The sequence below is a fragment of the Schistocerca americana genome, chromosome 1 (assembly GCF_021461395.2).
Source record: "Schistocerca americana isolate TAMUIC-IGC-003095 chromosome 1, iqSchAmer2.1, whole genome shotgun sequence".
In the NCBI taxonomy this organism is placed as follows: Eukaryota; Metazoa; Arthropoda; class Insecta; order Orthoptera; family Acrididae; genus Schistocerca; species Schistocerca americana.
In genome coordinates this window covers 163,253,930-163,268,540 of record NC_060119.1, presented here as the reverse complement: position 1 = coordinate 163,268,540, position 14,611 = coordinate 163,253,930, and positions in this window count along the sequence as shown.

The window sequence follows — 14,611 nt, the reverse complement described above, 5'->3', positions numbered from 1 at the left end:
TCGCAAGCTGAAGATGAACAGATAGAGAAAGTGTATGAGGATATTGAAAGGGTAATGCAGTATGTAAAGGGGGACGAAAATCTAATAGTCATGGGCGACTGGAATGCAGTTGTAGGGGAAGGAGTAGAAGAAAAGGTTACAGGAGAATATGGGCTTGGGATAAGGAATGAAAGAGGAGAAAGACTAATTGAGTTCTGTAACAACTTTCAGCTAGTAATAGCGAATACCCTGTTCAAGCATCACAAGAGGAGGAGGTATACTTGGAAAAGGCCGGGAGATACGGGAAGATTTCAATTAGATTACATCATGGCCAGACAGAGATTCCGAAATCAGATACTGGATTGTAAGGCATACGCAGGAGCAGATATAGACTCAGATCACAATATAGTAGTGATGAAGAGTAGGCTGAAGTTCAAGACATTAGTCAGGAAGAATCAATACGCAAAGAAGTGGGATACGGAAGTACTAAGGAATGACGAGCTACGTTTGAAGTTCTCTAACGCTATAGATACAGCAATAAGGAATAGCGCAGTAGGCAGTACAGTTGAAGAGGAATAGACATCTCTAAAAAGGGCCATCACAGAAGTTGGGAAGGAAAAACATAGGTTCAAAGAAGGTAGCTGCGAAGAAACCATGGGTAACAGAAGAAATACTTCAGTTGATTGATGAAAGGAGGAAGTACAAACATGTTCCGGGAAAATCAGGAATACAGAAATACAAGCCGCTGAGGAATGAAATAAATAGGAAGTGCAGGGAAGCTAAGACGAAATGGCTGCAGGAAAAATGTGAAGACATCGAAAAAGATATGATTGTCGGAAAGACACACTCAGCATACAGGAAAGTCAAAACAACCTTTGGTGACATTAAAAGCAACGGTGGTAGCATTGAGAGTGCAACGGGAATTCCACTGTTAAATGCAGAGGAGAGAGCAGATAGGTGGAAAGAATACATTGAAAGCCTCTATGAGGGTGAAGATTTGTCTGATGTGATAGAAGAAGAAACAGGAGTCGATTTAGAAGAGATAGGGGATCCAGTATTAGAATCGGAGTTTAAAAGAGCTTTGGAGGACTTACGGTCAAATAAGGCAGAAGGGATAGATAACATTCCATCAGAATTTCTAAAATCATTGGGGGAGGTGGCAACAAAACGACTATTCACGTTGGTGTGTAGAATATATGAGTCTGGAGATATACCATCTGACTTTCGGAAAAGCATCATCCACACAATTCCGAAGACGGCAAGAGCTGACAAGTGCGAGAATTATCGCACATTCAGCTTAACAGCTCATGCATCGAAGCTGCTTACAAGAATAATATACAGAAGAATGGAAAAGAAAATTGAGAATGCGCTAAAGTGCGCGTCATTTATGTTGGCGGCCGAGTTTAGGTTCGTTCTGCGCATCTGACGTCACAAAACACAGTCAGTCAATGAACAGAGAACGAAGTTGCGAGATCTCGACTGCAGTGCAGAGCATGGACGAGTGTCTTCAGTTTTAGAAATGATCAGTCATAAATAAAGTAATAGAACAAAAGCAATGTCTTGAAAGCAGACTTTCTTTTATACTGCTTTTTCGCAATAAAGAACAGCGGTAATTGTTTATTTCCTATTGTACTTCGACGAAGCGTGAGTAATTCATAGTTATACCAACAGTGTTTGTCAGTATTTTGCGTGCGTGTTAGAGCCCTCATGGCATCCTGCCGGCGGTCGAGCCGCGATAGCGTAACGGTTAAGGTGTTTGGCTTCTATGTGAGAGGTTATGAATTCAAACCTTGTGCGGTGCTTAATATCTCCATTATTTAAAAACAATATGGAAGTGCCTTACTTCACGAATTATATTCGTTTGAATGCAATTTTTTGAAATTTCTAGTGCTTTGTCTCTTCATTAACCCTTTCGCTGCTGCAGACACGTGCTCCCCGCATTCCGCTCTGTGGGCGATTTTGACATCACTGCACTGCTCGCCTGTGCAGACACATGGTGTTCCCACTGCTTTGACACGCTTATCATTCGATTTCACAAAAACTATTTGGCCCAAATATTTGATTTTTACACGTCTTCTTGACTGATACCTTCCCCCGATAAATGAATTAATTTTGTTTCGATGTTCAACGCAGTTATTATGCAGCATTAAATGTAGTAAACCATTGCACGAAATTTTGAAGAGTTTGCAGAGGTAGAAGTCCATAGCGTATACTTTCCGTATGGTCGATTTTAGTTGCCACAATGTTGAGAATGAAATGTGGACAAGATACTTAAATTTCATATAAAATTTACTGTATAGCAATATCTCATTTAATTTAAGTACAACATAGGTGTCGTATGTTATATTGAGAAATAATCAGTCTTTCGCGACTGTAATAAAAGTTTTATTTACACCGGACGCGTTTGGCTTTATTTTAAAGCACTTCAATCAATGAAAGGTATGGCACATACACAATGGTACTCATGTTCTCTATCTTGTTTTTGTTCCACAGTCACAGTTTTACCAATGGTACTGAAATAAATTCCTCTTCTGCAACTGTAATAAGCGACTTATTTAAACCAGACGCGTTTTTCTCTTTTGAAGCATCTTCAGTGGACAGTATTTTGTCTCCTCCATTGCCAAGTCACCTTTCGTAGTTTTGTGCTGCGGCAACACAATATTCAACGTTTGTGTTGCTGATCAGTGTTTTAGCAAATAAATGTTGTTTGTGTGTGCCACACACAAAAATTATATTTGACATAGCTCAGAGCACTTCACTGATAGACGGTATATTCAAGTCCTAATGTTTTTGTAAGTCCACAGTTTCGTTTAATGTATTTTGTCTACTTTCTTTTGATTGATTGAAGTGCTTTAAAATAAAGCACGCTCAGTGTAAATAAAACTTTTGTTACAGTCGCGAAAGACGGAATATTTCTCAATATTACATATGACACCTATGTGGTACTTAAATGAGATATTGTTATACAGTAAATTTTATATGAAATTTAGGTATCTTGTCCACATTTCATTCTCAACATTGTGGCAACTAAAATCGACCATACGGAAAGCATACTCTATGGACTTTTACCTCTCCAAACTCTTCAAAATTTCATGCAATGGTTTACTATATTTAATGCTGCATAATAACTGCGTTGAACATAGAAACAAAATTAAGTCACTTATGGGGGGAAGGTATCAGTCAAGAAGATGTGTAAAAATCAAATTTTTGGGCCAAATAATTTTTGTGGAATCGAATGATAAGAGTGTCAAAGCAGTCGGAACACGATGTGTCTGCACAGGCGAGCAGTGCAGTGACAAAATCACGCACAGCGCGGAATGCAGGGAGCACGTCTTTGTAGCAGCGAAAGGGTTAATGCGGCCGTGGTGGCTTTACTTCATGAACTGCGCGCTCCCACCTAAACGTGAGCTTGCGAACTATGCTATACTATGGCGCTGCTTCTAAAAAAATGGTTCAAATGGCTCTGAGCACTATGGGACTTAACATCTGTGGCCATCAGTCCCCTAGAACTTAGAACTAATTAAACCTAACTAACCTAAGGACATCACACACATCCATGCCCGAGGCAGGATTCGAACCTGCGACCGTAGCAGTCACGCGGTTCCGGACTGCGCGCCTAGAACCGCTAGACCACCGCGGCCGGCGGCGCTGCTTCTATTGGCGCGTGCGTCGTGTGCAGCTGGCAACGCAGCAATCTCCCGCGTCTGGGCGGGCATGCGCGAGCCACCAAGATAAAAGAATTGAACTATAGGTGACGATCAGTTTGGCTTTAGGAAAGTAAAGGGACGAGAGAGGCAATTCTGACGTTACGGCTAATAATGGAAGCAAGGCTAAAGAAAAATCAAGACACTTTCATAGGATTTGTCGACCTGAAAAAAGCGTTCGACAATATAAAATGGTGCAAGCTGTTCGAGATTCTGAAAAAAGTAGGGGTAAGCTATAGGGAGAGACGGGTCATATACAATATGTACAACAACCAAGAGGGAATAATAAGAATGGACGATCAAGAACGAAGTGCTCGTATTAAGAAGGGTGTAAGACAAGGCTGTAGCCTTTCGCCCCTACTCTTCAATCTGTACATCGAGGAAGCAATGATGGAAATAAAAGAAAGGTTCAGGTGTGGAATTAAAATACAAGGTGAAAGGATATCAATGATACGATTCGCTGATGACATTGCTATCCTGAGCGAAAGTGAAGAAGAATTAAATGATCTGCTGAACGGAATGAACAGTCTAATGAGTACACATTATGGTTTGAGAGTAAACCGGAGAAAGGCGAAGGTAATGAGAAGTAGTAGAAATGAGAATAGCGAGAAACTTAACATCAGGATTGATGGTCACAAAGTCAATGAAGTTAAGGAATTCTGCTACCTAGGCAGTAAAATAACCAATGACGGACGGAGCAAGGAGGACATCAAAAGCAGACTCGCTATGGCAAAAAAGGCATTTCTGGCCCAGGGAAGTCTAATAATATCAAATACCGGCCTTAATTGGAGGAAGAAATTTCTGAGGATGTACGTTTGGAGCACAGCATTGTATGGTAGTGAAACATGGACTGTGGGAAACCGGAACAGAAGAGAATCGAAGCATTTGAGATGTGGTGCTGTAGACGAATGTTGAAAATTAGGTGGACTGATAAGGTAAGGAATGAGGAGGTTCTACGCAGAATCGGAGAGGAAAGGAATATGTGGAAAACACTGATAAGGAGAAGGGACAGGATGGTAGGACATCTGCTAAGACATGAGGGAATGACTTCCATGGTACTAGAGGGAGCTGTAGAGGGCAAAAACTGTAGAGGATGACGTAGATTGGATTACGTCAAGCAAATAATTGAGGACGTAGGTTGCAAGTGCTACTCTGAGATGAAGAGGTTAGCACAGGAAAGGAATTCGTGGCGGGCCGCATCAAACCAGTCAGTAGACTGATGACCAAAAATAAATACCTTGAAAGATGTTTATGGGATACATGAGTAAATCATATAAAAAATGTTTAGATCGTTAAAGGGCACGAAAATGAAGTTGCAATGGCCAACTGGAATTCAATAGGAAGAAACGGAAGAGAAGAAAAATTAGTGGGAGAATATAAATTAGAGGGAGCGAAGAGGCGTGGGGGGAAGATATAAATGAAGAAGCCGCATCGTAAAAGTTTGGCTTAAGAATGATCTGTGTGGAAGGGATCTGGAGACAGTGGAATGTTTAAGACAGATTAAATAATGATAGGAGATTTTTCAAAACCAAATTTTAGAATGAAAAATATTTCCTGTGGTCACTACAAACCGACCATAATTTATTGGTTACGATCTATAAATTAAAAGTGAAGAAAATGTAGAAAAGAAGGAAATTAAAGACATGGGATAGACGCAAAACTCAAAGAAACACTGAGTATCTCGAAAGGAGCGTTAATCAAGGATTTATTGAAACAGCGGGAATGAATACGAAAGTAAACAAAAGTGTAGCTTTTAAAGATGAAGCAGTGGAGGCAGAAGAGAAATCTTTGTTAGCACTTAAGATATTGAACTTGAATAATTAGAGGAGGTAACACGAAAATGCAGCAAATCAAACTGCCAAAGTATAAAACGGTTGACACAAAGCGTAAAGTGACGTAGTGGGAAACGTTAGAGAGGTATGCATGACAATGGGGAAAGTATACTGTTTAGTGACATTACTGTGACCATGTCTCAAAATCCTGAATAACCACCTTCTGCAGTGCGGACGCGCAGGAAGAGTATCAGTGAGGTTCTGGAAGGTACCAACAAGAATGTGGAGCCATGCCTATTTCAGTGCCGTGGCCAGCTGCTCCAGGTTCCCAGGTTGTGGATCCACTGCGCGAACGGCCCAGTCGAGGTGGTCACACAGATTCTCGATTGTGTTTAAATCCGAGAAGTTTGGTAGCCAGGGAGTAGGGGAACTCGTCAAAGTGCGCTTCAGAACGAGTTCGTACGCTGCGAGCTGTGCGACGGGTAGCCTTCTCCTGCTGGTAGATGCCATCGTGCCGAGGAAAATAAGCTGCATGTGGGTCTGAGCATGACCTCCCAAGGATAGATGCATACCTGTGTTGATCCATCGTGCCTTTCCGAGTGACGAGGTACGCAGGAAACTCCTCCCTCCAGCCGAACCCCTCCGACGATTGTTGCAGGTTGTCCATTACCCGATAGAGCACTGGAGCATAAAACGTCATTCAGCTGGAAAGATCACCTGTCGCCACTCAGCGGATGTCCAATGGCGCAGATCATGAACAGCAGTCGGCAAGGGTGCACGAACCAGATGCCTGCTGCACAGGGTCATCAGGAGGCAATGTTGGTATCCCCATGGTTCAGCTGCTCAACAGTTGCACGTCTGTTCGCCTGTACACATCTCCCAGCCGTCCTTCACTCCCGCCCTCTATGATCTGCGGTGCACCACAGTTGTCTTGCGGTCGGTTTTGGACAGCGCCATTTTGCCATGCACGGGGTGCGTTAACCATGGCGGCATGTCAACAGCTTACTCAGTTTGCCGAAGTCACACCAATACCCAAAAAGAGAAGTAGGAGTAATCCGCAGAATTACAGGCCTATATCACTAACGTCGATTTGCAGTAGGATTTTGGAACATATACTGTATTCGACCAGTACGAAGTACCTCGAAGAAAACGATTTCTTGACACATAGCCAGCAAGGATTCAGAAAATATCGTTTTTGTGAAACGCAACTAGCTCTTTATACTCATGAAGTAATAAGTGCTATCGACAGGGGATGTCAAATTGATTCCATATTTTTAGATTTCCAGAAGGCTTTCGACACCGTTCCTCAGAAGCATTTTCTAACCAAACCGCGTGCCTACGGAGTATCGCCTCAGTTGTGCGTCTGGATTAGTGATTTCCTGTCAGAAAGGTCACAGTTCGTAGTAATAGACGGAAAGTCATCGAGTAACACAGAAGTAATATCCGGCGTTCCCCAAGGAAGTGTTATAGGCCCTCTATTGTTCCTGATCTATATTAACGACATAGGAGACAATCTGCGTAGCCGTCTTAGATTGTTTGCAGATGATGCTGTCATTTACCGTCTTGTAAAGTCATCAGATGATCAAAACGACTTGCAAAATTATTTAGATAAAATATCTGTATGGTGCAAAAAGTGACAATTGTCCCTGAATAATGAAAAGTGTGGAGTTATTCACATGAGCACTAATAGAAATCATCTAAATTTCGATTACGTGATAAGTCACACAAATCTGAAGGCTGTAAATTCAGCTAAAGACTTAGGGATTACAATTATAAATAACCTAAATTAGAACGATCACATAGACAATATTGTGGGTAGAGCAAGTCAAAGACTGCGATTAATTGGCAGAACACTCAGAAGGTGCAACAGCTCTACAAAAGAGACTGCTTACACCATGCTTCTCCGCCCTATTCTGTAGTATTGCTGTGCGGTGTGGGATCCGCATCAGGTGGGACTGATGGATGACATCGAAAAAGTACAAAAAAGGTCTGCTTGTTTTGTATTACCGCGGAATAGTGGAGATAGTGTCACAGACATGATACGTAAATTGAAGTGGCAATCATTAAAACAAAGGCGTTTTTCGTTGCGACTCGATGTCCTCATGAAATTTCAACCACCAGTTTTCCCCTCCGATTGCGCTGTTGGCACCCACCTACATAGGGAGAAATGATCATCACGATAAAATAAGAGAAATCAGGGCTCGCACAGAAAAAATTAAGTGCTCGTTTTTCCCGCATGCCGTTCGAGAGTGGAACGGTAGAGAGGCAGCCTGAAGGTGGTTCATTGAACCCACTGCCAAGCACTTTATTGTGAACAGCAAAGTAGTCACGTAGCTGTAGATGTAGATGTACAAACTTAGCTGTTTCGGAAATGCTCCCACCCTTGGCTCGAACGCCATTGACCATGCCTATTTGGATGTCAGCTACATCACTTTGTTTCCGCTTTACGACAGCTACTGCACTGTTCCTGCATCCCATGGATGCTCTATATACTCTCCACAGCAAGTGCTGCCACCTGCCATCTGTTAGTGGGTATTGCATGTGGACGTCGGAAATAGGCGCTGCTCACATTAATGCGACTAGACCGTGTAGACGAAGCCTCTAGGAAATTTAAATAATCCTTTGGAGAAACGATAAGCAGGTGTATGAGTAGAAGGAACTTAGATGGCAAGCCAGTACTGAGCAATGGGGAGAAGGCAGAGGGTAATTATTGAAGGATCCAATTTGAAAGACAACATCAAGGAAAGAGAAGAGTAAGTAGATATGATAAATTGGGAGCTATGATATCGTGAGAAAAATGTAAAGTTATGTAGCTGCGACAAGAAATGGAAAACACGATAAAAAAATTCAAAGCCTTTTGCATGCACCAGGCATACTGATTTGAAAAGTTTAGAGTCGCTCAGAAGTGGTTGGACTGAACGAGAAGAAGCGAAAGGCTGCTGACAGAAAGGTTATTAAATGCCAAAGCTCTCAGCTGGAGTAACTGAGACTGAGGAGACACGCCATGATTATCGAACCTTCCTCACAGTTCGTCGGCCTTCGGGGTCACGGCGAAGGCAGCTGGGTGCTCGGCCACCCGCTCTTCTGCGAAGAGGGCGCTTCGCTTTCCCTGCACGCCCCAGACCCCCTACCCGCTGCTGCCTCCTCTCCTCCCCCGCCCCTTCGTAACCGCGGCGGGCGTATCTGGTGGAATACTTCTTTATTTGCGGTCCCCGGCGCTGGCCGTTTCCCCTGCACGAGAACCAATTGATTTCCGTCCAGGCAAATACCCCTGCGCAGGAAATGAAAGCCTCTCGTTCGACGAAACATCGGAACGCAATGTAATAAAGATTAATGCCCTTACTGCGGCGGCGGTCCGTCCCGACCTCCGTTCTGGCTTTTCTGCGACTCGACCTGATCTGTCGCCAGTGTTTGTCGACCAATTAATCACGCGTAAAGACGGCGAAGTGCGCCATTTAAAAGTGCTGCAATAATTCCCCCTTTCATCATGAATGACAACGGCGCTGTTACGCTCGAAAACCGGATGCCGTTTTAAGGACTGTTTGCTTCTTTAAGTGATTACGGAGAGCTAATTAGCAAACTCTGCTCTGCGAAGTATATCGCCATCAAGGAGGAGGAAAAAACTGACGAAGTTTTAACAGGGAAAAAGAAACTTGTGGCAGAAGTGTTGTTTAAAAGGGAAACCAGGCACGGAGCTACAATGCAAAGAAAGAATAAAAAGATTCCTCTTCTAGGGTTTTAATGCAAAAGACGTGAAAAAAATTTGAACTAAAAGTTGCACGTATTTCAAATGTTACTGTAATTTCGATAGCTTTACTTTAAGCGTATTTGTTTTAACTACAGCGCCTTCAAGGCCAGTTAAAACAGACTCTTATAGTTTTCCCTGTATTCTATTTATATCACATGCTACTTCTTCGAAATTGAAGACTTCATAAAAATCGAGCACTTCGGGAGAGCCAAAAAATTATTCTAAGTTAGTGTAAAAGTCTTGCCGTCAATTAGATTGTGGTGTGCGTACTGTAAGACCTTCGGTACACACACCATCAGATTGTTTGATTTGCGCTCTAACGAAGTAGGCGAGTGTCAGCAATATGTCTCGTGATGTTATCGTGGCGTGTTTATGTTCTGCCGTTAGGTCAGACGATAGAAATGCCACTTGCACGCTTAGAGTAGCAGATTGACGGTGACCAACTTTAAACAGAACTTGATTAATTTTACACACATTTATTAAAATAATAACAAGCATAAAAATAACTTAACTTGGTTCTGGATGCTATTTACAATTGACAATCTGAAGTTCCTTTGGTCTTGGTACGTTAATCTTATTCTCATATATCTCTGATACTTGCTCTAGATGCATTAGAAAATGCTGGAAACGTTAAATAAATGAGAGAGTGGTACATTCAACAAGCCTACTGCTCGAATGGATTAATGAGAACAAGATAGTGTACAATGTGATCGAAAGCTAACCACCTGTCTGAACAACGAACTGTAAGACAGATCGCCAGTAAAGCACATTAATGATCTGACAATTCTGCAAGCAATGTTGCGCCAAGTTGCACCGTACGAGCCGCAAATTCACCATACTTTTATAAATATTTGCATGAGAATGACCACCAGAAAGCAACGTCAAAGCAAGCAACTACATCAGTCGATCAGTCGTCTGTGGCACGAATGTGGAAGTAACAGCATAGCCGAGGTTATGACTTTTGATAATTCAAGGACCCCCCCCCACATCAACAGCTGGGTAGTACCTGCTAAGGGAAGTTTAATCTGGTGGACACTGATTTGATCTTCGAAATGGACCATTGAAGAAGACTGTATTCCCAGAAGACGTACCCAGGTTCCCTCTGTGCAGAATTGGAACCGGATAGCGCTTATTTTCTGATATTTTCTAGTGGTCGTTGTTCATATCTTGCATTACCTGAAAGGTATTCTCAGTTTGGTTTCATTCTCTTTTATATTTTTTACCAATAAAATGCAACTCAATCACACAGGTTTTATTTCGTAATGTACGAGTAGTTTTATTGTGTACACTATTGTTAGGACCACGTGAGCTCACGTGGGACACAGGGCGTATCAAAAACTACCACAGACGGGCTGATACCTGGAAAAACTTTCAAATCACCATTCAAGCCAGAGACGAGACATGATTAACGCTCTCGTCACGCGAGCAAGACGAATATGAGAGCCGCAACACCCCAGACACGACATACAATGATTAGGAAGCGTTGTGAGGAGCAATGGCTGCTCCACCAGTTACATAAGAAGTGTTGCAGAGTCAAACACTCGGTGAAGTGGCACATCGGACAAAGAAGTGTCGGGTACGGTCTTTCTGCTATATATTCCCAGAGTGAGGGACAGTACCGGTCGTATATTGCGTAAACACGGCGTAAAAACTATTTGTAAACCGACAAAATCTCATAGTCATGGGCGACTGGAATGCAGCTGTAGGGGAAGGAGTAGAAGAAAAGGTTACAGGAGAATATGGGCTTGGGACTAGGAATGAAAGAGGAGCAAGACTAATTGAGTTGTAATAAACCTTAGCTAGTAATAGTCAATACCATGTTCAATAATCACAAGAAGAGGAGGTACACTTGGAAAAGGCCGAGTGATACTGGAAGATTTCAGTTAGATTACATCATGGTCAGACAGAGATATCGGATTGTAAGGCTTACCCAGGAGCAGATATAGACTCAGATCACAATATAGTAGTGACGAAGAGTAGGCTGAAGTTCAAGACATTAGTCAGGAAGAATCAATACGCAAAGAAGTGGGATATGGAAGTACTAAGGAATGACGAGATACGTTTGAAGTTCTCTAACGCTTATACAGATACAGCAATAGGGAATAGCGCAGTAGGCAGTACAGTTGAAGAGGAATAGACATCTCTAAAAAGGGCCATCACAGAAGTTGGGAAGGAAAACATAGGTACAAAGAAGGTAGCTGCGAAGAAACCATGGGTAACAGAAGAAATACTTCAGTTGATTGATGAAAGGAGGAAGTACAAACATGTTCCGGGAAAATCAGGAATACAGAAATACAAGCCGCTGAGGAATGAAATAAATAGGAAGTGCAGGGAAGCTAAGACGAAATGGCTGCAGGAAAAATGTGAAGACATCGAAAAAGATATGATTGTCGGAAAGACAGACTCAGCATACAGGAAAGTCAAAACAACCTTTGGTGACATTAAAAGCAACGGTGGTAACATTGAGAGTGCAACGGGAATTCCACTGTTAAATGCAGAGGAGAGAGCAGATAGGTGGAAAGAATACATTGAAAGCCTCTATGAGGGTGAAGATTTGTCTGATGTGATAGAAGAAGAAACAGGAGTCGATTTAGAAGAGATAGGGGATCCAGTATTAGAATCGGAATTTAAAAGAGCTTTGGAGGACTTACGGTCAAATAAGGCAGAAGGGATAGATAACATTCCATCAGAATTTCTAAAATCATTGGGGGAGGTGGCAACAAAACGACTATTCACGTTGGTGTGTAGAATATATGAGTCTGGAGATATACCATCTGACTTTCGGAAAAGCATCATCCACACAATTTCGAAGACGGCAAGAGCTGACAAGTGCGAGAATTATCGCACAATCAGCTTAACAGCTCATGCATCGAAGCTGCTTACAAGAATAATATACAGAAGAATGGAAAAGAAAATTGAGAATGCGCTAGGTGACGATCAGTTTGGCTTTAGGAAAAGTAAAGGGACGAGAGAGGCAATTCTGACGTTACGGCTAATAATGGAAGCAAGGCTAAAGAAAAATCAAGACACTTTCATAGGATTTGTCGACCTGGAAAAAGCGTTCGACGATATAAAATGGTGCAAGCTGTTCGAGATTCTGAAAAAAGTAGGGGTAAGCTATAGGGAGAGACGGCTCGTATACAATATGTACAACAACCAAGAGGGAATATTAAAAGTGGACGATCAAGAACGAAGTGCTCGTATTAAGAAGGGTGTAAGACAAGGCTGTAGCCTTTCGCCCCTACTCTTCAATCTGTACATCGAGGAAGCAATGACGGAAATAAAAGAAAGGTTCAGGAGTGGAATTAAAATACAAGGTGAAAGGATATCAATGATACGATTCGCTGATGACATTGCTATCCTGAGTGAAAGTGAAGAAGAATTAAATGATATGCTGAACGGAATGAGCAGTGTAATGAGTACACAGTATGGTTTGAGAGTAAATCGGAGAAAGACGAAGGTAATGAGAAGCAGTAGAAATGAGAACAGCGAGAAACTTATCAGGATTGATGGTCACGAAGTCAATGAAGTTAAGGAATTCTGCTACCTAGGCAGTAAAATAACCAGTGACAGACGGAGTAAGGAGGACATCAAAAGCAGACTCGCTATGGCAAAAAAGGCATTTCTGGCCAAGAGAAGTCTACTAATATCAAATACCGGCCTTAATTGGAGGAAGAAATTTCTGAGGATGTACGTCTGGAGTACAGCATTGTATGGTAGTGAAACATGGACTGTGGGAAAACCGGAACAGAAGAGAATCGAAGCATTTGAGATGTGGTGCTGTAGACGAATGTTGAAAATTAGGTGGACTGATAAGGTAAGGAATGAGGAGGTTCTACGCAGAATCGGAGAGGAAAGTAATATGTGGAAAACACTGATAAGGAGAAGGGACAGGATGGTAGGACATCTGCTAAGACATGAGGGAATGACTTCCATGGTACTAGAGGGAGCTGTAGAGGGCAAAAACTGTAGAGAATGACAAAGATTGGAATACGTCAAGCAAGTATTTGAGGACGTAGGTTGCAAGTGCTACTCTGAGATGAAGAGGTTAGCACAGGAAAGGAATTCGTGGCGGGCCGCATCAAACCAGTCAGTAGACTGATGACCAACAAAAAAAAAAAAAAAAACCGACAAAAATATCGAAGGGTGTCTCCGATCAGCAAATGAGAAAAGGGACCCAAATGAAATGTCGGAAATATGCCGCATACCATGCACAGGCGGAAAAGCTTGTGTTGAATGACCGGACGATGAATCAACACCAGTGTCACAGAACAGAATCGGCATTGCAGGTTGGGGCAGGTGGAGAAATCGGCCGTGGCAGAGCGCGCTCTGTATGAGTCCGACCACACAGTAAATTTCAACGACGCGGAAGTTCTGACTGTCGATATGAGCTATAGAAATATACAAACATGACAGTAGCTTCAACAAGAAAGGAGAAAGCCTCAAGGTAAACGGATCCTGAATCTCGTGCTGTAGCGAACGACCCTTGCAGGTAAAAAAAGGAGAAGCGCACCGGAAATGACCGCTGGAGACCCCTTGTAGTTTGGCGCGCCAGGCACACATAATCTGCGGCCGCGAGCTCGACTCCAGTCCACCACCAGCAATAGAGGGTGAAGTTCTGACAATGCCAGCCACTAGTGCTGGCGAAAGGTCAAAAAAATCGTTAATCAAACGTCGGCCGACGAAAGCGAGACAAAAGTCAACACGCAGTTTGTCAACAAGTGACAAAGAAAACGTTAACAAAATTGAGTCCAACAACTTAAATATAACAAGATAAACAAAAAATAAAAAAAATCATGTTAGTTTCGCAAGAGGAAAAATTTCTTGTTCATTTTCCATCTTGCCATTATTGTAAAATTTTTGTAGATGAATAAAAAAAAGCAAAGTTTGCTAACGCACACCTGAGCGTTGGCTGTCGACTCGAATGTAGGCTGGTTCTAATCCTGGTGTTGAAAATGTTTCGTTGTCAATATTTGGCCAGTAAAGGGAGGAGAGGTGGTGGCAGGAAGTTCGTGATCGCCAGTCTGTGCGCCAGTAACACGGATTGAGTTCCAAACCTCTGCGAAGTGTCTCATGCAGTGAAACCACGTGACACTGTTGGTGGTGATCCGTCGGTCGGACGGGGCCGCTTGGTGCTATTCCAGAGGAGTCAGCTGAGTACCGTCACCGGGTTTCATCCTCTCCCTTCTCTTCGTTCATAACAAGACAAACCCAATACTACACTGTACAAGAACTGATCACAGCTAGCCATATGACACAGATACATGCTTGATAGTTCATGATATGTTAGAGGGAAGGCAGCATCAAACCGCCTCCACTAGCGCTTTGCCTGGGAGGGCGATGCGTGTTTCTTCCATACGTTCCCCTACGCTCATTCCCCGAGTGTGGGACTACTTTGACAATCTGGT